This window comes from Alligator sinensis, unplaced genomic scaffold, assembly GCF_000455745.1.
Source record: "Alligator sinensis unplaced genomic scaffold, ASM45574v1 scaffold768_5, whole genome shotgun sequence".
Classification (NCBI taxonomy): domain Eukaryota; kingdom Metazoa; phylum Chordata; order Crocodylia; family Alligatoridae; genus Alligator; species Alligator sinensis.
The window spans coordinates 2,875,485-2,899,262 of record NW_005841991.1 but is presented as its reverse complement, the minus strand read 5'-3'; the positions used below and the strand labels follow the sequence as shown (position 1 = coordinate 2,899,262).

The 23,778-nt window shown below is 39.0% G+C and overlaps 1 protein-coding gene and 1 long non-coding RNA gene across 4 annotated transcripts in view; one reads left to right on the top strand and one right to left on the bottom strand.

Annotated features, from left to right (window-relative positions):
• The window catches only part of FUT8 (fucosyltransferase 8), a 300,428-nt gene that overhangs the window by 47,822 nt on the left and 228,828 nt on the right, over window positions 1–23,778 (top strand). For all 3 annotated transcript variants that reach the window (XM_006021405.2, XM_025201353.1, XM_025201356.1), the window contains one exon: window positions 9,697–9,815. The gene's annotated coding sequence lies outside the window, so the exon portion shown is untranslated. The remainder of the gene's footprint in view (window positions 1–9,696; window positions 9,816–23,778) is intronic.
• On the bottom strand, window positions 4,051–5,714 carry LOC112549898. Its single transcript, XR_003093521.1, has 3 exons — window positions 5,650–5,714; window positions 5,276–5,382; window positions 4,051–4,599 (listed from the first exon to the last, which is right to left on the bottom strand). It is a non-coding gene; the product is annotated as an uncharacterized LOC112549898 (long non-coding RNA).

Sequence of the window (23,778 nt, the reverse complement as noted above, 5' to 3'; positions counted from 1 at the left end):
CAAGAACACTTTGAAGGCCTGTCTGAAGAAATGCAATATTAAAATCAATACCTGGGATACTCAAACATTGAATTGTCCCTAATGGTGCTGTGCTGTATGAAAGGCATCAGTCATTTTGAACAAACTTACCTCACTATGTGTTCAACTGTTGTGTTCAACTGATACCTAGATAGATAGATTATAGTGGCGTTTCATTTTAATCATGGAAAAATGTGGACTTTGGGGGCTTTAATCAGGGAATTTGTAATTAATTTTACCAGAGATTTTGCAATTTTTAAACAGAGAAAACTAGTATACCTGGTTATAATAAGGCCAGGGTTGCATAATATGAAATGATTTTCTAGTGTTACTTCTTTAACAATGAGTTTCTTTTGAAGATGGGAGAGGTTCAAAGTTTAAATGACTGAAGGGAAGTAATCACTGAAAATTTAGCTTCTGAAATGGCTGTTAAGTAGCCAAGCAAGCAGGCCCTTGGTAACCTGCTCTAAGGCACATGAGTCATGCCTTCTAGACAATGACAAATTTATGTTTTAAAAGGATGGGATTCTTAAGAATAACACTTGGTTATTCAGAGAAGGACTTTTCACGCTGGGGGAAATTAAATGAGAGAGAATATCTTTTTTAGATATGCCTGAAAAGATGCAGATATTCGTTTGGTCACAATTGGATCGGGGAGACTTCTAGTTCTGTCCCCCAAATATGTGCACTTACTGGAAATTATATGCATAGTAGGGGCTTCTCAAGAACCTAGTGGATAATGTGTGTAAATGGCCAGATAAGAAACCATGCTTAGATCTTGCCAGGAGAGAGAGGGTTTGTCCAGTGTTTCCTGGGTATGAGGTACTTTAGTCCCCCAGGCTGTTGATAGATGTTTTTCTAGGTTTAATCCAGATGACAGCTGTCACTGTACACATGGACGTCTGCAATCTGAATTAAAATTGGCTCCAGTCCGAATTAACTAATCCTTATTGAATAATGAGTCCATGTTAGGCAATTTAAAGTGTATTAATTAATGTGTATACAGCATTGCTTTTAGGAAAAACAGTCTTTAGGTACTCAGATGAGCAGATAAGCATTACAAATGCCAATCACAATAGAGGCTATCAGGTACAAAGTATCACCTTTTCAAAGTCGAGTGTGCCAACAACACCTCACCATGACTAAAGTATCAGGTCAATTGTACCCTTTAAGGTTTCTGGAACAGCACTTCAGATAACTGTTAGAAGGTTTGTAACAATGTAGCAATGCTTAAACAGGCTTATTATCACCACCTAATGCAAGTGCTAACACAGTAAGCTCGCACAGAGGCTGCAAGTTGGGTCTGTTAAGGGGCTGTCAAGTGTATATAGTGGGCGGGTCGACACGTGCCCCTGTGGTGCCCTTGTTATTGCGCCGTCATTAGTACTAAATGATGGGGCAGTAACAGCTGTTATTGGGCCATGCAGGCAGCACACGTTTATTTTTAGCCACTATGTCACTGTAGTGGCACATGTAGGTGCGCCCACTGTGTATAGCCAGCACCTCCTGCCGTGATGGTCAATTATTATTAACCCTTGATTTGAATTGAAATGTCATTCAAACTGTGTGATGTAAATCAGTTAACACGGTTTAGAAAATGGTGAGCACATCTACAAATGGCCCCAGTGGTTAAGCTGTGCGAAGTAAGCTAATAGTCTGGAAGAGGACTTTGGCTTGGAAAGAAGTAAAGCTGTATTCTTTGAGCTTATGGCTAAGATGCAGAAATAAGGTGAAATCATTGCTCTAATATTTCCTTTTGTTTGTTCTTATATTTCTGCCTCTGTCTTAACACATGGTTACTGATTTTTTTTTTTTAATGTTCATTTTTGTTTCTGTAATATCTCTTCTTGTTATCTGTTATGATAACTTATTGTCACTGATAGCTGTGATCTCAGAACATTTAACCATATTGGCAGGAAGAGATTAACTGTCTTTACTGAGTAGTAACCAGACAAGGGGATGATTCTTTTAGTTGGCAAAATCCCCTTTGCTGACAGGACCTGAGTGAGACTGGTAAGGCTGAAGTGCCGTAGGCCAAGGAGTTAGTTTCTGGCATATCTCAGCTGTTTCTCAGTCAAACAGCAAATGACAGAGAGGGGTTCGGGGCTGAAGGGCACCCAAGAAGGTGTGAGAACATTTCAGGAGTGCATTTCAAATGTGTGCCTGGCCACATGCGGTAATTAATGAGAAGAGTGAAAGAAGTACAAGCAATAACGTTGCATAATGTGTATAATGTTTCTCATAAGAATAAATTATAAATTGTACCCAAAGTTTTTATCTAACGTGGTATGTCAATGTTAGTTTTAAGCCACTTCTTACTAGTACACTTAGTATTATTCTTTATCCCTCGACCCCACTCAGATAACGGGAAGGAGAGATTATATTCCTTAGATGTACTAAGAACATTTTGCTTTCTGAATAAGACTAAACACTTCAAAATCTTAGGATTTTTTGTAGTAAATAGAGAGCAGAAGTCAAGGGAAAAGCAGTTTCTTTATAAAGAATTTCCAACTGGATCACAGCCTTTCAAACTGATACCGGTTGGCTTGTAAATAACCACCTTCAACAAGGGTTTGGTCGTCTTCTGTAGTATATTTAGAATAACTGATTCTAGACACCTGCAAAGCAGCAATGTGATCCTCTGTTTACATGTTTACACAGTACTGAGACATTGCTCATGCTTTTGGAAAGGCTGTGAATTTCTTAAAGCTATTGTATGTTCACTGTTTGGCTAGAATTCTGGGACGCGCCACCAACAAGGATTACTGCTTGGGAATCGCCAAAAACAAAATATACGTGCAGTTCCCTGAATTAAAAAAAGAAATGGTTAGTTAAGTCCTTTAGATGTGTTATCCTTACATGTATTCCACATCTTGGCTCCCACCCTTGTTACTGCAGTCTCATCATTTTAAATTCTCTGTATGGTGAACGAGCTTGTTGTAGCTGGATTCATTGCACACTTTTTATGCCCTTGTTTAGAGAGAGAATGCATGCAAAAAAAAGAGCATTACTCAAACGAGTACTTCTGACCAAAAATCCTCTAACTCAAATGCACTTTGTGTGGAATATACATAACGCATATTACTTTATAGGTAAGTAACCATTTCTTCAACTTGGCCTTTTATATTTCTGTCTGGCAACTGACACACATGGGAATCTAGAGTAAAGAGATAAATTTTGTTGCATTTGTAAATGCAGCTGGGGGAAAAGAGGTCTTAATTTAGAGTGATTATTGAGCATACTTTCTTGACACACCTGTACTCTCATGCACATTAGTGGGAGTTAGGTATCAGAAGGACCCCGGTGCATGAAGAAAAAACATCTGAATCTATGAATTTTTTTGAAAGAAGTCTTCAAAAATCTGATGAGTTATAGTATTTAGTACTCAATACATTTGGTGTAGTATTTGACAATTGAATTATGAGCACAGTAACTGATGACATGGTTCATTTTCAAGTTGTGCTTTAGGAAATCAAGTACTGTGGCTTTCTCAATGAATGTTGAACATTTATCCTTGTTTGTACAGATAATTCTGTTAAGTGGCATAAAATACTAGAACTGAAAGGATTTTATGGGATATACGAGAAGGGAAGTGTGATTTTGCTAAATCCTATTAGTTAAAATTAGACCAGGAAAAAGATTTTTCATAACAGAAAAAATATGTAGTTATTAGTGACTGTGCATTGAATTTATATGAATGACTTGTCTGCTTCAGCACTGAAGTTAATCTTTATTAGTTATGATATAGCTATTGCTTATTTTCACAATTTTTTCTTTAATATATATAAATATTTTGGATAGTGAATTGGAATATCAGCTTGGTAATGCTGTTTTTAATTTTTATTAATAATGGGTTTGTTTTCAGTGACTCTTGTTTTCTAAAACACCATCTTTTTGTGACCCCTGTCCTTAGGGCTGTGCTTTGTGTTTTCAGTCAGTTATTAATACGCTTGATGGGATTATAGAGTTCATGAAACAAACCTGCTGCCTTTTTTATGAAAAACAGGGCAGTGATTTTTATCATTTAAGAGAATCCTTTTTATGTGAGTAGTAACTGAAATGTTGCAACCTTGTTCTAAAAATGAAATTTCTTTTGCTTTAAATAGATTTAGGATCTTTCTCTAGGAGTGAAAAAAGAAGAGTCTCTGATTTGAACCACTAAGTAGCAGGCTGTGTCATGAGGATCAGATGCATTCAATTTGTTATAAGTAGTTTGAAATTATGAGAGAGAAATCCCCACCCGTCCTCCCTTTATTTATAAATAACTTAGGTTCTGAAGACGTTTGAAACATTAAATTTTTAACATGAAGGGGAAAAAAAGAAATGGCTGCCACAGAGCAATCAACAGTTAAAGTCTGATCAAATCAGAGATGGAGTAAACGTGAATTTCCTTGGTGATCTAAGAGATGCAGTTGAACTAGGTGATTCATTTCTGTGGGGAAGTCCTTGAATTGTAGGTACAACATAGTGAGCACTTGTTATTTTGATCATGAATACTAACTGGGGTTGTTGAAGAACACTTTGATAGTTGTCTGAAGTCTGTCATTCTGCCATCACATAAGAAGGCTTCTTTCGTTACATCTGTATGGTTAGGAGAGGAGTTAAAAGTGGAAGTGAAAATTAATGATCGTAAAAAGAAAAAATGGGGACCTTGATAAGAAATGCAGGTAATTAAAAGGGAAGCTAAGGATGCAGTGAAACCAGTAAGGTTATGGATAATTAGAGGGAATTCTTTAAGTACATTGGGAACAAACTAAATTCTAATAATGGTCTAGGTCTGATGTTGCATAAGGATGATAAAGTTATCAATCCTGATGTATGGAAGGACAAAGTATTTAAAAATATTTTGCTTGGAACAAAAAAAGCAGAAAGTGTTACTGTAGCAATGAGAGATTTTTCTATTCCTCCAGTAATGACAATGGATAATAAAAAGAAGCTGTTAAACACAATAATTTATACCTGAGTATAAAAAGTGTCTGATGACTTCTAATAGATTGTTTGTTTGATTTAAAAAAATAATCTTGAAACCTTGCGGGGGTGGGGAGGAGGGGAAGGGGGACCAAAGGAGTGGAAACAACCTACTCATACCAAAATTAAAAAGGGTAAACAGGCTAATGCAAGTAGTTAGTCTGACACTGATTTAGTCAAATCATGAGGTGGCTGATATATGCAGCAGTTAGGAATTAAGAGGGTAACATAGTTATTGCCAGTCGATATGGTTTTATGGAAAATAGGTCTTATAAAAGAAATTTGATACCATTTTGATGATATTGTTAGTGCTCTGGCTCCATCAAGGCTTGATGTGGCCCACAGACCAGCCTACTAACTCTCATCTTGCCCATAGGGCAGGCTGAGTTTGACACCCTTGGATAAAATATAAAAATGAGAATCAGGGATCCTCATACCTTGACAGTAAAGTACAAATTATTTAAGCAGACTAACTAATCATATAATTGCAAATATAAACAGAAATATACTGACACTGATATCTGAGCATAAAAATCAAAACAGGAGATTTAAACAACCTTGCAAATAATCAAGATGGCCAGTCAGTCTACCTGATTTGTACATGACACATGTAATCTAAACATTGCAAAAGGAAGAGGTTGCTGAATGTTATAAAGCATGTACCTGAAAATCTTCATCCTGGAAGCCAGTGTACTCCACGGGCAATTCAGTATTCCCAAGGCCATGCATCGCAAACACCCTGTGTCGGTAAAGTGCCAGTCTAGCACTATATTTATCCTTACCACTCCACACTAGTGGAGAAAAGGAGAACAGCTATGTATGACAATATACAACTGTGATTAGTGTGGGAGTCATTAACGGTTTGTACTTATTAAAACTTTTTTTTTTTTTAAAGCTTCAGAATTTATTAAATGTGCTTGGTATTTAATATTACTCAATGCAATTATGTTTTTAAAAACTTGTGATCTATTTACCTGGTCAGACAAAATGGAAATATCAGAGACCCAGATCAACATCCCTCCCTGTCACATGCATACGTGGCATCTTTAATCTATACTAATGCCAGCTGCACAGTGTTGTATAAAAACAGCAAACTAGAATTCTGTGGCTTACTCTTAAAATGATTTTTACATTGTGCCAGGGTTGGTAAAAGCATGCAGATGTGCACGTGCTCTACCAACAAAGCAGTGGCACTGTGCTAGCAAATGTTCTACCAGTAAAATTTTCTAACACTGACACCTCTTTGGTCTCAGATGCTTCGTTCAGGAAAATTAAATGATGTTAACAGTGGGGCTTTCATTTTTTTTGGGGAGAAGACCATTAATGATGTTTTTAACTTGCATTCAGTGTAAGTTTCTCTCTAATTTGACCATCTGCTTTCATGCAAACAATTTCATTTCTCCTTAGTGGGGAAACCTTCCAATATTTGCAGACTGCTATTTTCCTTTCTTTAGAGGGTCTATACAAGTGGAGCTAAGTGGAGCTGTCTGTTTTTACTATGTTGCCGTGCTATCCGGAGAATTACATTAGATACACCTGAAATGTTCCAGTTTTTCATTTAGTTCAAGGGTCGGCAGTCTGCACCTGGGATCCTGCCCACAGAGCCGTTTGACCCTGCCTGGGGACCTGGAGCTTTGTCAGCTGTGCTATTATTCCCCAGCCACTGTGGGGAAAAGTAGGGGTGGGGGTAGCTGCATCTTACTGCCTGCCCATCTCTGATTTGCAGCCCCAAAATGATGTTAACCCACCAGTATAATAATTTATTTATGCTGTTAAATGCACTGAAAAGTTTTGGGGGTTTTTTTGGGGGGGGAGGATAGGGGGGGAAGAGGAGGTTTATAGGAAATGTTTTGTGGAATGAGTATTTGAAACTAAGGAAAACAACTAATGAATTTTGATATTTAGTAAGGTGTCTGTTTTGCTCAAAGTTCAGTGCTTTATGGTGAACTTGGAACACTAGACTACTGGAAGACAAGGCTCTTTGGGTAAATCTGATATTTTTTATTAGACCAACTCACTTAGACTATTGGACTATTCTTTGTGGAACGTACTAGAACATCTGTTTCTCACACTCAAAAGCTGTTGGTAACAACACTGGAGCATATTTTAAGGTATATTTAAATAAAGGCAGTATCCTGTAAATGAGTGATGAGTGAGTCATTTCTTACTCATTACTAAACTAGCAGCTTATATTTGCTTTCTTTCTTTTTTTTACTGCCCTGCTAACATTTTGGGGGCAGGCGGGGAGCAGGGAGGTTTAAAGGTTGTTTTGGAGCTTGGACACCAGTCTACTTTCTTCAGAATCACCGTTTTGTACCCCATGGAAAGAAGAGCTTCGCTTTGCTGAGTTTGAGTTTGCCTAAGCGATAGCAGTATTGGAGCCAAGAGTACCAATTTGATGTCTTGCCAGAATACACAGCATACCACGTAGCTAGTAAACAAGATGAGGAAAGGAAAATTCCCTAAGTGAGTTCATTCATACAGCCACTTTTCATTTGTCTCAGTGGCTTCATGGTGTCTCATCAGACCATAAAGTCCCATTTCTTTTTGTGCCTGAACTATTTCCACTTACTTTGTGGAAGCCAGAAACTCTCTGAATTGTACGCTGCACGTTGCACGGAGCTGTCTGCCCTTGTGTTTTTTTCCCACTCGACGTTGCTCTTTGATGGTTTACTAACAAGCTGTAATCTAACCAGCCGGATGACGGGGTTAGTAGCAGAGTGCTAGAAAAACTTCTTGGCGTTAAATGCTTGTCTGCAGGGCTGTATTTTGATTTTCCTAAACCTTCAAGTCCTTCTCTGAGCTGCCTTGCCCTTTATCTCAAAGTGGCTCGTAAAGCAGCAGGCACAAATAACTGTAAGCAATTGTCACGTTTATTGCAATAAGGTTCTGTTTCCAGATTTAGAATTTCGGTATATGCATATTTCTCCCAAATCTCTTTTCCCGAGTTCAACATATGAGCTCCACAGGCCATCACTGTGTACTGGTTCTATTCATCTGCTGTGCCAAGCAGGTGAGCTGCTTAACCTCCTTCCTGCCATGTTCTTAGCCAGTCTTCTTTTTTTCTTAGAAACAGCAACACTTTTTTCTGTTACCTCTAATTCAATTTTGAGTTGTGAATCTGAATGAATTTTAACAGCAAAGTAACAAATTACTATTTATTTATTCTTTCTTGTGCTAACCACACTGTTCTCCACCTTCCCCCCACGTCCCCATGGGTTTTTTCCTTATTCTTATTTCTGGGTTTCTGGTCATTAATGATGGAAGTAACTGAGTCACAATGATTACAAAACCTTGAGATCTATATCCTTCAACAGGATGATTGGGTCAGTCCTGCACTTAACCCAGGAATACTGTGCCATGTTCACCTCTTTGGTGGCAGGTACAGTTTCTCATCACTATTGTAAATCTAACTGTTGTTTGTAGTACACATTTTAAAGTCTGCTCTATGTTGTGACAACACGTAAGTGTTTGTGTCTGATTTATGTAACATAAAAATACTGATTTGAAAAATTTATTTAATTTTAAAAACCTGAAAACAAAAGGCAACTCATTCCAGTTTTTGCTGATTAAACTGGAAGTACGATTTGTTTTTCTTTTGCAAGCACCAGGGTTTCCTACGAAGGTATCTCTGTTATGGTTTGCATAATTTTAAAGGCCTTGTTAAACCCAAAACATTTATCACTTTTTAAAAATAAAATTGAAATGAGTTTGAATTTGCCCTCTCGTAATTCTGAGAGAGAGAAGGAAGAGCAGAGTTGCACTTTCAGTGATTTCTGATTTACATTACATAAATTATTGTATAATGTTGTGTTGGCCAGTTTGCACAGGAGCTATCTGTGAAATACTCCCAAACCATCAAAAATAGAGAGAGACAGAGAGATTTTGTTTTCTTTTGTTGAAAAGGCATAAAATTAAGGCAGTAATTCATGACCGTGGATTACATAATTATATAAAACTTGTTCTTAATGGTTTTTGTTGGTGAAGAGAGATTACAAAACTCATCTGTTTTTAAAATTCAGTTGATTTTTTCCTAATAGGCACCTTAAATAGTTTTTAACCTCTTTGTGCACTGATACCGACACAATCAATAATTAGTCCTCTCACGACTGATGACAAATGGTTACTAAGCTGGGGGGATTTTATTGTACTTTGCAGAATGAAGTGAAACTACAGTTGTTGCAAAAGGTTATTAACAGATGCAATGTATGTTGAAGTGTGGGCTGACAGAAGTAGACAGGATTCTTCTCTATCTTAGTGAGGATACTGGTGATAGCATGGCACCAGTACTGCGGTGTTGATGTTACAGGGTAGGGAGAAATAAAGGAAGTTAACACCTGTTGACAGATTTTGGTTATAAATCAGAAGAAGCATTATCCTAGTGCTTTGTTGTATTTTCTGGAGGTAATGCAGAAATTATGAATGCTTTCTTGCTGCAAAAAGAGGAGCTGCAAGGTGAAATGTCACTTACTACTCTGAGCAGATGTGGCATCTTCTAACAGTGTCAAACGTTTTTCCATTGTATGATCTACATGGTGTATTTTTTCTGCTTATAATAGGGGAAAAGTGTTGTTTCCTATACCAGGTTTTCAGGGATTCTGAACAATATTACTATTTTATTACTTTGGTGGGAGTTATGACTATTCAACTTTACAAATTTTATGAAAATTTTTACTGGGAGTTTACATTCAAATTATTGTTTTGCTTCAGGTTTCTGCCTTTTTAAAACGGGGAAGAGTAGCAGATGTTTATGGCCCAGGCTTCGGGTAGACTGACATGTTCAGCACTTTCTTCAGAAGAACTGGGAAGATGCAAGTTAGTACTGTGATGTAAGTATATTTTAATTAAATGCGTACTGGATCTGAATTAAAATATTTACACTTTTTGGGTAATGTTGTACAACCATCATATCCTACCTACTTTTCTGTAGTATTGAGTAACAAGTTGATGAGGATTGTCCATTTAGATACTGATTGCAAATAGAAATCCAGCAAGTTTGATTTGGTACTGCCTCTTGTCTTGTGTAGTCATTTATGCATGTGCAAGTTGAGGAAAAGTAGCCCATGATATACTATTAAATCAAAATGCTTCTGGCAATAGTTTGCTCTCACTTTACACAAATATAAATGACTGCATAAGGTGCAAGTCAGTGAAGAGCTGATAGACTCCTGACATGTCTAAATTTATATTCACTTTAACCTTTTTAAGGAACAAATTTCCATATCTTTTAAATTGATAATGTAGCTTTTTAAAACTGAAAGGATTTTAAAAATGTATTTTGTTATATGATGCTGTTTACTTTTTTAAATTTCACTGAACTTGTAAAAAAATCTATTCGGTTTTCCTTTCTGGTTTTCATGTTATCCCAGGCTACAAACAGATGTCACATTTGTCATAGGATAAACCATTTTATCCAGGATAAAGTGCAGTTATTCAGATGTCCTTGCCTGTGTTGTCCTGGGATAAATCCTAAAACGGTTCATGGGATGGGAAATACTCCCAGTGTAGCCTGGGATATCTCACAATGTATCTGACTATCAGTAGAAAAATGGCAGTGTATTCAGCTGATTAGAGGGGCAATGTGTGTACACCAATCCTGGGATATTTCTGTTCCAGGACAAAGGCACAGCTTGTCTAGGGACAAATGCAACTTCTCTTTCTAGCTAAAGCATTACAATACTTGGATTACTAACATTTTAGAAGAACATTTAATTTTAAACCATGAAATGTTTTCATTGCAATTTAAAAAAATGTTTCCATTGACAGGCTTTGTCTTTAATAAAAACTGTTTTTAACAAACCCCAATTTTGAGCCCACAGACAATGATTATGTTGTTTAATCTTTTTTTCTGACAGATTTCAAGTAAATAGTTTGCAATAACTTACATTTTAAGTATAAACTACACACATTTTACTTTTGTGACCTGAATGCTTTCAAGTTGATTTTGAGAGGCAGTTAGCCATATTAATCGGAAGCTAGGAAGGAGGCAGGGCTTTTGTCTCTCTGAACCTGTTAGTCTCTAAGCTGATTTTGGGAAGACATGTTCTTGTGTGCTCTTTTTCCACCCATAACATGACTAGAAATCAGGTAGCCAGTAATGCAGTGATTCTCAAGTAGGGTGCCACAGCACCTTGGGAAGCCTTGATATCCTTTCATTGGTGTCACAGGGTGCTATGCAACGTTAACACAGTTTGGCGTGTGAACAGGAATTACAAGATATATCCAGATAGTTCAAATAGGAATGATAGTTTTTAAAACGTTCTGAACTGTTGTCTTTCTGAGTTTGTTGCAACAGAAGGATTGCTCTTTTGTAGTTCCAGAGTGAAAGCTAAGAGCTGGCATTTTCTGAGGGGTGCCTTGAATCTAATGAGGGATACCTTGAGTCTAAAAAGGTTGTGAACCACTATGGTAATGGAATGGATAGGAATAGTTAATTTTATTAAGTGATAGGCGGGTGATGCATTTGAGATCAATAACGCAGATATATATACAAATGCATGTTGAGAAGTAAGTTCTTTTTTCCTTACATAACGGGACCAGAAAATAGTGGTCAGTAATGGAATAAAAAAAGTAGTTTTGCTGTTAAGTGTGTAAGAGAAATAAATTGGAAGTTATTATGATCAGATAAAAAAAAAAAAGAAAAACTTCATAAAGTGTTATGCAATAAATACCTACAAAACCAGATAGTTCAGGTGCAGTATTTTATTCAGTTCGAAGGACACTTGGGTACAGGGAATCCCTGCTTAACGCTGTTTTGCTTAGTGCTAGTTTGCTATAATGCTCATTTTAAATTGATACCTGATTTCACATAGTGCTCAGCAGGTTTCGCTATAATGCTTGCAGCTGCCATGTTGGGTCATTAAAAACACTAGTGGTAGCCATCTTGGGTCATCAAATACATTAGGTTTCGCTTAACGCTCATTTTGCTTAATGCTTGGTTTTCCAGGAACCAATTAAGAGCACTAAGTGGGGGTTGCCTGTACTTGTGCAACTAATTCTGTGTAGGTAAAGACCTGCTTTTGTCTGGGGTCAATTGCAGTATCTAGGTCTATGTTGAGAAAGAGAAGTAGGGAATTCCATTGGACACTGAAAAATTTAACAGCCTTCACGGATGTGCATGCTGCGCCTGTCTTAGTGCTTGATATTGAGCACGCTCTTATTTAATCTATCATATGGTATCAGTCTCTTTCAAAAGTGCTGCTTTTCTGCTTTTTAGATTGGAGACTGGGTAGTTTACGCAGTAGATTGTGATCTCAAAAGTGAGATGTGATCACTGGTATAAATATGCATGGAACTCACACTACCATATGTATGTTTTCTTTATGGTGATGGAAAAGGTATTCGATTCATGTAGATACCACAAGGAACTGTGCGCCAGAAGAGGCAGTAGTCCATAAACTGTGATATCAAGAGATGGATAAACAGAAATATAGTTAGAAAGACTTAATTACGTAATATTAATTGAAATTTTAGTATTGTTTCTACAGAACATAAATTGTATTTATAATAATCTGTTTTAGTATAAATTGTTTCAATCTGGATTAGGTAAAAGTCAGAAATTATTAGTGAGAGATTTTGTGCTCTCTTGTCTTTATGCACAATCAGCTACTGAAGATCCTTTACTGAGTTTGTCTCAGTAATACACACATTTCCTTATGAAAAAACACTTGAAAAAACTTTTCTAGCAAAAGTAGCAAAAGAACATAATGATGGAAAGCACTGCAGACGCAAAATAATTACTAGGGAGGGATTTTTCAAACGATTCAGCATGAATCACTTCTAAAATAGCAGATCTATGTCACAGGAAATTATTAGGTAAAATGTGTCGGCCGCAGTTTATTTCCTCCAGTCCCAAAAGCCCAACTTGAGTAAGGTGGTTCCTATGTAGATGGTATATTGCTTTTTTTTTTTTTCAATCCAAATGATTGCCACTTCACTTTTGTTGTAAAAAGAAATAAAAAATCATCTCAGGATTATATTTCCCCCTGATCTCTGTATTCGAATAATAGCATCTATTGTATGTTGGCATGTTAGGCTGCTAGTTTTGTTTTTCATTTACTTCAGATATAAACAGTAAACCCACAGATAGAGAACATTTTGCTGGGGTGGAGGAGTGACGTTTATTTTTAGCAGTTAAAATTATGGGCTGAGCGCCAAGTACTCTGTGGCACAATTGGACTCTATTTCATTGTTTCCTTAAGTTCAGGTAAGCCAGAAAACTTGTCTCAGCTATGCAGTTGGTCCGTTAAAAGATATTATAAAAAAAAATAAATAAAAATCCTTGCCCATCTATATTTACAACAACACTTCAACACTGCTTAAATTCTGACATCTGTATCATAGGCCTGTGAAATCCCCTATATCTCCATCCCTCCCACGTACATACACAAATTGGCTGTGGTTCAGAGTTGAAATGCTCATTAAAGTACAGTTTATCAGTAATTATTATAAGCTATAATTATTTTTCTAATGGATTTTCCTTATTTTCTTCTCCGTATGTCCCAGCCTTCTGACCCATAGCAGTTAATGATGTCTGGGTAGTGAGGCTCAGAATCATCATCTTTTCTGCTCTGTAGAGCCTGGGGAAAGGGGGAAGCTTGTAAGCAGTTTCATGAGTTCTCGGCTCCACTGGCCTTGACTCATATTGCATTCTTTGGGCAATCTGACTCCTTTCTCTTTCCTGGTTGCCACTTGGACTGTAGTTCTAGGTCCCTGACCCTTTGCCTAGTGCTGTAGAACAGGGCAGAAGCATGAGCTGTAATTCAAGTAATTCCTTTTACAGGGAAAGTTACGAAGAAGAAGGTGGTTGCAGGTTGGTCCTAGCAGAGCAGAGAAATAGAAAACAAAAGGAGTTGTTTTCCTGGCTTAGCTAAAATAATACATTCTGCAAACAAAAATGCTGAATTCTGTAATATCTTGGGAAAAGGCCAAAACCGTTGACTGTCGTTGGAGTCCCTAGTAATCTGCGAGAGAGGAGCAGGGTAGTTCACTCTTCAGAACTGTTTTTTTTTCTAGGGTTTTGCAGACTAAAGGGGTTGGTCTGTACATACATTAAGTGGTTTAATTTAAGATCCAATGTTGCATTTAGTTAAATTCACCCCTCCTGGGAATTATTTGTATTTGGTTCATATTTTGGAGGTTCTTTGTAACCATAAGGGATAGGAACTTGACTTTCTTAATGAAGGATGAGATTTGGAGCATGATTTTGCAGAAAATTGCATGCTTTCTAATTCCACAAGGTTGTGACTTTACTATAAGAATAATCCAGAACCAGGGGATTATGAAGCAGGTGATTATGAAACTGCCTTCCATACAAAAATCTTTGATAAAAGCATATTAATATTGAAATATGAAGAATTCAAAATCATAACTGTAATTTTCTCTCCTCTATGTATGTATGCATTAAAGTGCAGGTCTAGGTTTTAGATTCTGCTGAGTGTAGGACCTAAAGGATAAAGTCAAAAGCCTCTATGCGCTAAGGACATTGTTGGTTGTAGATGTTTTCTCTGGTATCTCTAAACCAATAAATGGTGCATGTTAGAGAGGGTATTAAGGGACAGATCAATCTAGAGCAGTGACAGCCAACCTTTTTGCCCTGTGGGCTGGATTGGCAGAGTCTGGTCTGTTTGTGGGCCAGATCCAGCTAGTGCTTCTGATTCGGCTTGGGCACCATCTGCCTGCATGGAGAGAGGGGTGATGGTGGGAGACAGGGTGGCTTCAGTGCAGCTCCACAGGGGAAAGGAGCTTGACTCAGTCCAGTGGAGAGGAAAGGGGGCATGACCTAGCCCTGAGGAGGAAAGAGGGTGTGGCTGGGTCCCAGCACAGCCCCATAGGTGGAAGGAGGTGTGGCCCAGCCCTGTGGGGGAAGGGGTGTGTAGCCAGGCTCTAACCTGGCCTCTCAGAGAAGGAAGAGGGGTATGCCCCAGCCTGGAGGGGTGGGGGGGGAGTGGTGTGGCCAGGCCCGGGCAGGAGGGAAGGGGGCATGGTCAGGCCTCAATTGGACCCATGGGGGAAAGGGGCTTGCCCTAGCCCCTGTGGGAGGGCAGGAGGCATGGCCTGGCTCTGATCCAGTTGTGGGGGGTTGTGGCCCAGCCCTGAAGGGAAGGGGGCATAGCTTGGCTCTGACTAGCTTGACAGGGAATGGGGTTTGAGGTTTTGGCAGGGGGCAGGGTGGCATTATTAATGGCCACTGCTCCCCCGCTACCGTATTTTCAGACCCAAGGGGAGGCCTGTGAGCTAAATACAATGATTTGGCAGGCCAGAGGTTGAGCACCCGTGCTCTAGAGATCTCTAGTTTGATGCTCGCCTTGCATAGCATGCACTGATTGCCACTGTCAGAGATGGGATTCTGGGCTGGACCCAGTATGGCATTTCTCTGACAGTGGCAGAGGTGGATGCTTTAGAGGGAGAGCATTGAACTGGATATTTCTGGAGTGATCTATCCCCTATTCATTACCCTTTCTGGCAACCACCATTATTAGTTTAGAGATGCTAGAGAAACATCTCCAGCCATTCTGTTCAACAGCTATTAATGAATCCGTCATCCATGAATTTGTCTTGTCCCTTTTTGCACCTGGCTATGCTCTCTGCTTCTACTTCCTGTGGTAATGAGTTTCACAAATTAACTGGACGTTGAATAAAAATAGTATTTTTCTCTTGTGTGTTTTAAACCTGTCTCCTAGTAATTTCAGGAGGTGCTCCCTAGTTCTAGTATTCTGGGACTTAGTGGACACTGTTCACTTGATTGACACCCTTCATGATTTTACAGACCCCTGTCATATCTCCGTTCAGCCTTCTCCTTTCCAAACTAAAGAGACCTAGCCTTTTTAATCTGTCCTGGTGTGGCAGCTGTTTTCTTCCCATAATCATTTTGGTTGCCTAAAACTTCCATAAAATATATAGTTGAGCATTTTGTAAGAATTTTAAAAGAATCTCATATTATACTTTAGAAAAATAAGCCAGCTTTTTTACTTGCAAAATGTAGACTTAGTAATTTGTGGGCCAGTGAATCCGTAACAGAACATTGATAAAATCCACTGTGGTAATGTAGAAGAGAGATTGCTTGCATTGGTGATGGTACTAGAGACTAAAATGTGGTAGTCAGAAGAGTGAGAAGTTGCTCAGACAACATTCTGTGTTGTGTCTAGTTCTACTTCCTATTCCTTTGATTGTACCCAAGCAATTTTAAGATATACTTGCCTCCGCTTTCCCTATCCTGTTCCTCCTTCTCTTTTTTGATACTCCAAATGCTCAGTGTTATACAGGTCATCATGTTACCTCTGAGAAACTTTTTTTACCCATGCTATTTGAGGATCTTTTTTTTCAAGAATCCTGGGTGACTGTCTCAGTGAAGCTGAGGTGGAAGTTTAGAGGGAACAGGTGCAGCAAACAGGGCAGTTTGCAAGATCAAAGCCCCAGTGGGCCTGGGGCTGGGGCTGGGTCAGGCGCTGCCCAGCCAGGGTTGGGTGGAGTGCAGGATGGAGCTGCAGCTCATCTGGGGCTGCGCTGGGCTCTTCACAGCGGGGGCTGGGCCAGTCTGTGCTCAGGGTGGATGGTGGTGATGCTGGGAGAAGGGGGTGGGTGAGCGCTATGGTGAATTTTGGGGTGGCTGCCCCCCCCCCCCCATAACCCACCTCACCCAGCGCCACCTTGATGTACCCCCCCCACGCCCCTTCCTTTCACTTCCCTCTCCCCTTCTACCACAACAGATTTACCAGCCAGACACTGCTCTTCAAGCTGCCAGGCTGCGTATTGGAAATCGTACTGGTATCAGCCAATATGCCTCCTTTAAAAATTAGCTATTGTTATCGGCCCCAAAAATCTCTATTGCTGCACCCCTACTAATGAGTCTGTGTAAAGAGTGTCCATTTGGAGAGTTAGAGCTAATACGCTATAAATTCGCAACCTACTTTGTTGAACAATACCCCCCCCGTAGTCAAGTTCTTAAGTTAGTGGTGGAAATTTGTTAGGTGTCTGAGGCACTTCCTTCACTTACTGAGTAGTTTCCTACCTCAGCTACTTCTTCAGGATGGCCATATATACATACATATTTCAGATGCTTCTCCCAAAATCTTGCTTTTTCAATGACTCATGTCGGCAGCTAATTAGAAACCTAAAAAGCTCCCCTGTCCAATTAGGAGCATGGTAAGCTTTTTTTTTTTTTTCTTTTTTAAAAGCATTGGCTTTTTAATGCTTTGGTAGAGCTGGGTTTAACTGCAGGAAAAGGAACATACTAATATACTATATGGAAAGGAATAGCTGAATACTTTCCAGGCATGTATAAACTGGCAGGTAGCCTCTGAGTTATAAGAGGTGAGTAGAAGGTAGGTAGAAGTGCTGGAACTTGGCATTTGCTAGGAACTGTAGGAGTATTAAGCATGAGCATATCTGCCAAACCTTAGCTATATTTTCAGTTCAAAGTGGGGAGGTAGGTGTATGCATATGTGTTGTTTTATGGCCTTTTTGATGCCTCCAGCTGAGCACAGGAGCATGGGTTTAACATGCATGTGACCAGGTGCTTAAGAGCTGGTGTTTGGGTGGTAGAGTGCTTTGTCCTGAATTGTGTATAAAAAATCTGTAGTGTGCCTATAGCATGGAGATATCTTTAGTGGTTTAGATACTTTAACATTTATCCAGATGAGAGGACTAGAGACCTGTAAACTAGTTTTTGTAGGTTTGAGCAGGCATTGGTCTTTAATCTTTGGTTTGGGACCTGGTTTATATGAGGACTTCTAATACCTACACTTTATGTAAGAAGTGTTAAATGAGAACTGTATTCTTCTCTTTGTTTCAGAATATTTACTTTATTAAATAGTCTTTTTCTGAAAGAAGTAGTTTTGCGTAATTACTCCAGAATGAAAAAATGATGTTCAGAAAATTTCCTTCTATGTAAAAGAACTTTTATTCTAATCAGCACCTTAGAAACCCTCATTAAAGTTAAAAGTCTGATAGTCAATTTTAATCATTTAACTCTGTGCTATACTAGCAAACGTATAAGTTACAGATAATTACATTGAATGTTTCAAGAGAAATTCTGATTAATGTAGGGATCTTAACATTTGACGTTTGTGATGCAGTTATAAGTAGGATTAAATAAAAAAGCGTAAACCCCTTAAATCTGTAACAAAATATCAGCACTCATGAAATGCAAAACTAAGTCTAATGTATTCTCTGTTACAACAGTATCTTATGTCATTGTTTAGAGAAGCTGATAGAGAACAGAAGACAGACACAGCATTGTTAATTCTGGACCACTTCAGCTTTAAGTTTGAGCATTTCATTTTTCAGTTTTGATTTGTTTCACAGCCTTACTATCATTTAAATGCTTTGTATATTTAATTGAATTGTTTTTCTAAGTTAAAAGTTTGGTCATACGTACACTGCTCAATGTTGTGCAACGCAGCAACACATTACCTAGCTCTAAATGAAGTAATTGGGTACAGGAAAGAGTCTAATTATGGTAGTTTTGAGCTCTGTCAAGAAGGTAGGTAAACCTACAGGTTTGTTCTTTTTCAAATAAGTGTTTAATAGTAGTATCATTTCTACAGTAAAGTGATTCATGCCTGTCAGGAAATATGTTCCAATATGGCCATTGAACTGGTTTATAACATCTTACAGGCTAACTAAATCACAGACACAAGCTTTTGTGAGTCTGAACTCACTTCATCAGAGAGATGCTCCAAGAGGACATGCACATAGCAGTCTTTTTCAGGGCCCCTCTACACGTGCAGGTAAAGGCACAGTGGGATCTAATGCACAATCCACATAATTGTGCCTCCTCCTTACAGTAAAAAGCAAGCTCTCACAGTTGCCAGGGCTGAGAATCCTGCACCTAATGCGACTCGGGCCTCCTGTCAGCTGTGAGACTCTTCCTCGCAGCAGCCCGTGGGGTGCTGTTGGGGCAGAGAGTCCCCCCAGCTGTGGGACTCTCAGCTCCGGCTGCGCTTGGTGAACCCCTGCATCTGGGAGCCTTGTCAGCTGACAGGGCTCCCAGCCACAAGTGGCGATCCTACTACACGTGTAAATTAAAGCTGGATAGAAACCAGCTATAATTTAGTACACATTTTCCATCTATAACTTTATAGCTTGATGGACCTTTTTATGGTATGATAATTTATAGGACTGTGCGAAACTGCTATGTTTAGTTTTTGTTTTGGATTTGGCTGTTTTGGAAGACAGTGATTCGTTTTGGTGTTTTGGATCACTGTTCCGTTTCAATTCGGCCGAATCTGTTTTGGAGTTTCGGCGCTGATTCAGAGATTTGGATTGGCCAGGGGGAGGCAGACACAGTCGGGCAGCTGCAGATTCTTCTGCGGCTCCTCTGGCTGTGCCTGCCTCTGCCCCAGTGCGGGGAGCCATGGGAGAAGCCCCCGTGGCTGCCCGGCCCCATCCCCTGCCTGGTCCCAGCCTCCTGGCTCTTTAGAAGGAGGGCTGCAGGGCTGTGCCAGACTATTTCATAGTTTCATAGTAGGTAGGGTCGGAAGGGACCTGAGCAGATTACCAAGTCAGACCCCCTGCCATGGGCAGGAAAGAATTCTGGGGTCAAACAACCCTGGCTAGGTGATTATCTAGCCTCCTTTTGAAGACCCCCAGGGTAGGAGCGGGCGCCACTTCCCTTGGAAGTTGGTTCCAGATCCTAACCGCCCTGACTGTGAAGTAGTGCCTCCTGATATCTAGCCTGAGGGGTGCCTCCAAAATATCTGAAATATTTCTGAAATGTTTCGGATGGTTTTGTTTCATTTTGGATTTTGTGTTTCAGGCACTGAAACAGGCTGAAACACCTCTGAAACGAAACGGCTGCCAAAATTTCGCACAGCCCTAATAAATGACGCGTGTAACTGGTTTAAATGAATTGTGCAATTAACTGGTTAATTATATTATGCATGTCACTTGTAGAAGGGACCTCAGAAAGAGATCTGAGTACAAAAGACAGGGAAGGGAGAGAGGTAGGATGGGGGAGTGGGGCAGTGCTGGAGGAAGCAAATAGATAACCCATAGAGACAAAGGGATCATCAGCCAATCCAGGCAATGGGACAAGGATCCTAAGTCCTCACCAAGGTCACACTCTGACTGCACTCAGGTGGTTGTCTATGGACTAGATTGTGTTGCCAAAACCAACAGGAATCCATATTGACATAGTTCAGACAGAGGTGCCAGCTGTATTGGAACATGCACACTTCGAATTAAAACATGGATACCACCGATTCTGCTTTAGGGCAGGCTGGGAGCCTGTGTTGGACACTTAGCTTTCAGACGCATAAAGAATCTCTTAACCTCCTTCCCTTTCTTCTGATACCCATAGTTCAGAGAATGATTTGACAAGACAACCTGGATGATTGTGATTGCACTGTCCTGGCCATGACAAAGCTTGTGATCCAATGAGAGTATGTCTTCTGTCCCCTCTCATTTAAGATTTGCTGTCTGAGCAGGGTCACTTAACTAGAAGCCTCTTCTGAGAATGTGGGCTACTGAATTTTCTAAGCAATGTTGACAGCCTTTTTTTCCAGAGGAGGTTAAGGCAGTTTTGTTAGAATCTGAAAAAAGTGTTCAAGAAGTTGCAGCTTTGCTGAGGACAAAAGTGTCATTCCAGCTGTTGTTTTGGATGCTGGACTTTGAAAACTCTGCTTTGCGAGTTGTCTGTGGCAATTTTAAAGATTTACCTAGTTTTCTTCTCTATCTCCAGTATTGCCATTTAAAGCATAATTGGTGTTTTGCTATTTGGTGAAGTACTTTTTAAAATGTATTTGAAACCTATTCCCTCCTGTTGGTGAACTTGGTGGACTCTTGTGATCTTTTTGCTTATTAAATTTAGTAAAGGGACCTTTGAGTCATTCGGATTTTTCTATTCTAGCTTCTTGTTAGTTTCTCATTTCTGGTAACAGTCCCTATGCCAAAAGGTTCTCAGTTTTGCAAACTCGGAAGACCAGTTCATTTTTTACCATGTTTTATAATAAAGTAGTCCTAAATCGTTGCTGAACATTTGGAACTAAAGTAATCTTAGATTTTCACTGACATTACTTCTGCCTTTTTTTTTGTTTAAACTTAATAATAATTGTGATGAGCTCAGCTTGCATATATTTGCTGTCTAGTTCACTGTCGGGTACTATTTGCATACAACAGGCTGTTTGTGTGATCTCTTAATGTGCCCTTCGGAGAAAAATCCAGAGGTCAGGCTATCTTGGCTAAAAGACTGTCTAAAACATTTAGGAATTCCGGTTAGTCTTTGTACAGACATTTTAGCTATCGTATACCAGAATATTTTAGGTTTCATATGTCTGGATGATTGTTAGTAGCATCTCATAAATTCATAGGCTTTTAAGGCCAGAGTGAACCTTTATGGCCATGTAGCCTAGCCTTGTGTGTAAAACAGCATTACTCAGTAATTTGTCATCAAATCTGTAACCTCCAGCCATAGTCTTTCGATTTTTTTGAAGATTTTGCATGAAAGAGATCCCTAGATTAAGTTAGCAGTGAGTACTCAACCACTGGAAAAAAAGCCTGTGTTTTATATCTAGTTGTAATAGGGTTTCAGTGTTGTTGCAGCTGTGACAAGCCAGGAAATGCCTGAGGCAAGGCTTTTTGTGGTATCTTTTATTGGCCAGTGGTTGGACAGTTGGATAGTTGTTGGACAATCTTTTTTTGGCATCAGGTGCCATTTAAATCTAGTTTGAGTTTATCTAGCTGAAGCTTTCAGTTGTTAGATCTTGTTGTGCCTATGTTTGCTAGATTAAGAACAATCAGGGATCAGAAATCTTATCCTCATATAAGACAGACATGATAAACTGACTGCTTAACTTCTGTAGGTCTGCTTTCTGGTTATAGCGCAAACACAGATCCATGCGAACTCTTCCTCTTCCCTTATTTGGATCCCAGTGGCTGCAACGGCTGTTCAAGCCAGTGGGACCATAAGTGTGGAGAGACTATTTGTTCCTTGTTCTGCAGCATTTAGGGCTTGAGGTATGTGGATACAACTGTCACTGTACTTGGGGGTTTAATAGTTTCTTGTCTAGGCATGGCATGTCAAGTGGAACCACGTGAAAGCAATGCAGTCGGAGAAAAGGAGTTGTATGAGTAAGCAAATACTGTTTTTACATAACGGTTGCGTCCAAGATTATTTGTATAAGATAGTTTTATTTTCCACTGACGTGATTAGTTCAGATGAGACCATAGGAAATTTTTTTGGTGCTGAAAGGTTGTACTGAGTATTTATGAAAACAAAAAATCAGTCTGTGTTTTCCTCTGCTGCATAAAATCACTTCTATGTATTTCTCCCCCCAAAAGGGTGTGTTGTTTTCTTTAACATGAAGTAGTGTTTACCTGACTGAAAAGAAGACTCAACAATTAGTTCTAGCTTTGGGACTCTGGCAGAGCTGTCAACACTTGCTTCTAGGGCAAATCACATTTTTAATAACGGTACCCTTTCCTTTCCATTTTCTTTCAGTGAAACAGTTGCATGACATCATGCAAGCCACTGTGTACGTAGAAAAGCTGCACTATTTTATTCATTTTCAAACTTTGTTTGAATAGATTATGAAAAAATCTGTAATTGTTTTCCTTCTGTATCGTATCTTAATTTTAAATGGGAAGATGTTATTTTCATAACAGCATCTAAATATATAAAGTAATAGTAGATGTTTTATCTATTTGGAAAAATTGATGATTATGCCTTTAGTTTCTTTTGAATTTGTTCAAGTTCAGTGTTCTTGTCTTCTTAATTTAGATTACCTGCTGGAAATGAGGAGAATCCAATATTGTCTGTGACCAGTAACCTCATTTAATGATTTAACCCTTAATTGTCCATGGACTACAAATTGATAATCTTTTGTCTATGTACCAGAGAACTGTGTTTTCTGTATTTTGACCATGTTATTTAGAACATTAGTAATATGAAGCCTTTATACAGGCAGTCCTCAACTTGAGACATTTCAAGTTACAACGAACAGCACTTACGTTTATAAATTGACACCCTGTTTTGACTTTCTGACATCAGTTTTGACTTTGACTCTTGATCTGATGCGACAACAACCAGCGAACAAGTTCGCTGTGTTGCCTGTCTCCCTGGAGAACATCTGTCCAAACTTCTTTGGACACTTTCTTTAAGAAAGCAGACAAGACTCCAGAAAAACCTGCAGCCAAGACTCCTGAGAAGACTCCAACCAAGAGCCCTTCAAAAAGTCCAACCAAGTCGCCTCAAAGAAGTCCTTCCAAATCAATGTGATTGATATTTACAGTATAAATAATGTAGCTATATTACTGATCTATAATTGATTGACTGCAAAGTTCTGGGTTATTTTTGGTGAAAATAGGGTATCGGGGCCTTGGTTCAGGAACCAATCCCCTTTATAACATTGTTCCTATGGGAAAATCAGTTGCAAGTTATGACATTTCAACTTACGTCGCGGTTTTCAGGAACAAATTGTGCCGTAAGTCCAAGGACTGCCTGTATAGCACTTGCACAATTTATTTGGAGATCTAGCTGTGTTAATATTTATTTTCTGTGGAAGGATACTTAAATATCATTCATTCTCTCCTTGTAATTTTTCAGCTTGATAAAGTCCTAAAAATGAAAAAAAATATATAATTCTCCAATTAGCTGGGATTAATACAGTGGAAGAGAGGGATTGAAGCAGTGCACATGTTGTTTCTTTAAAAACAGAGCTCTCCCTCAGGTACTGTATTTACTCAAATTTAACATGACCCTGAATTTAAGACGACACCATAACTGGATTGTATACATGGAACATTTATACATTTGTTTATAATGTTCTGTATATAAAATCTAATTATTGCAGG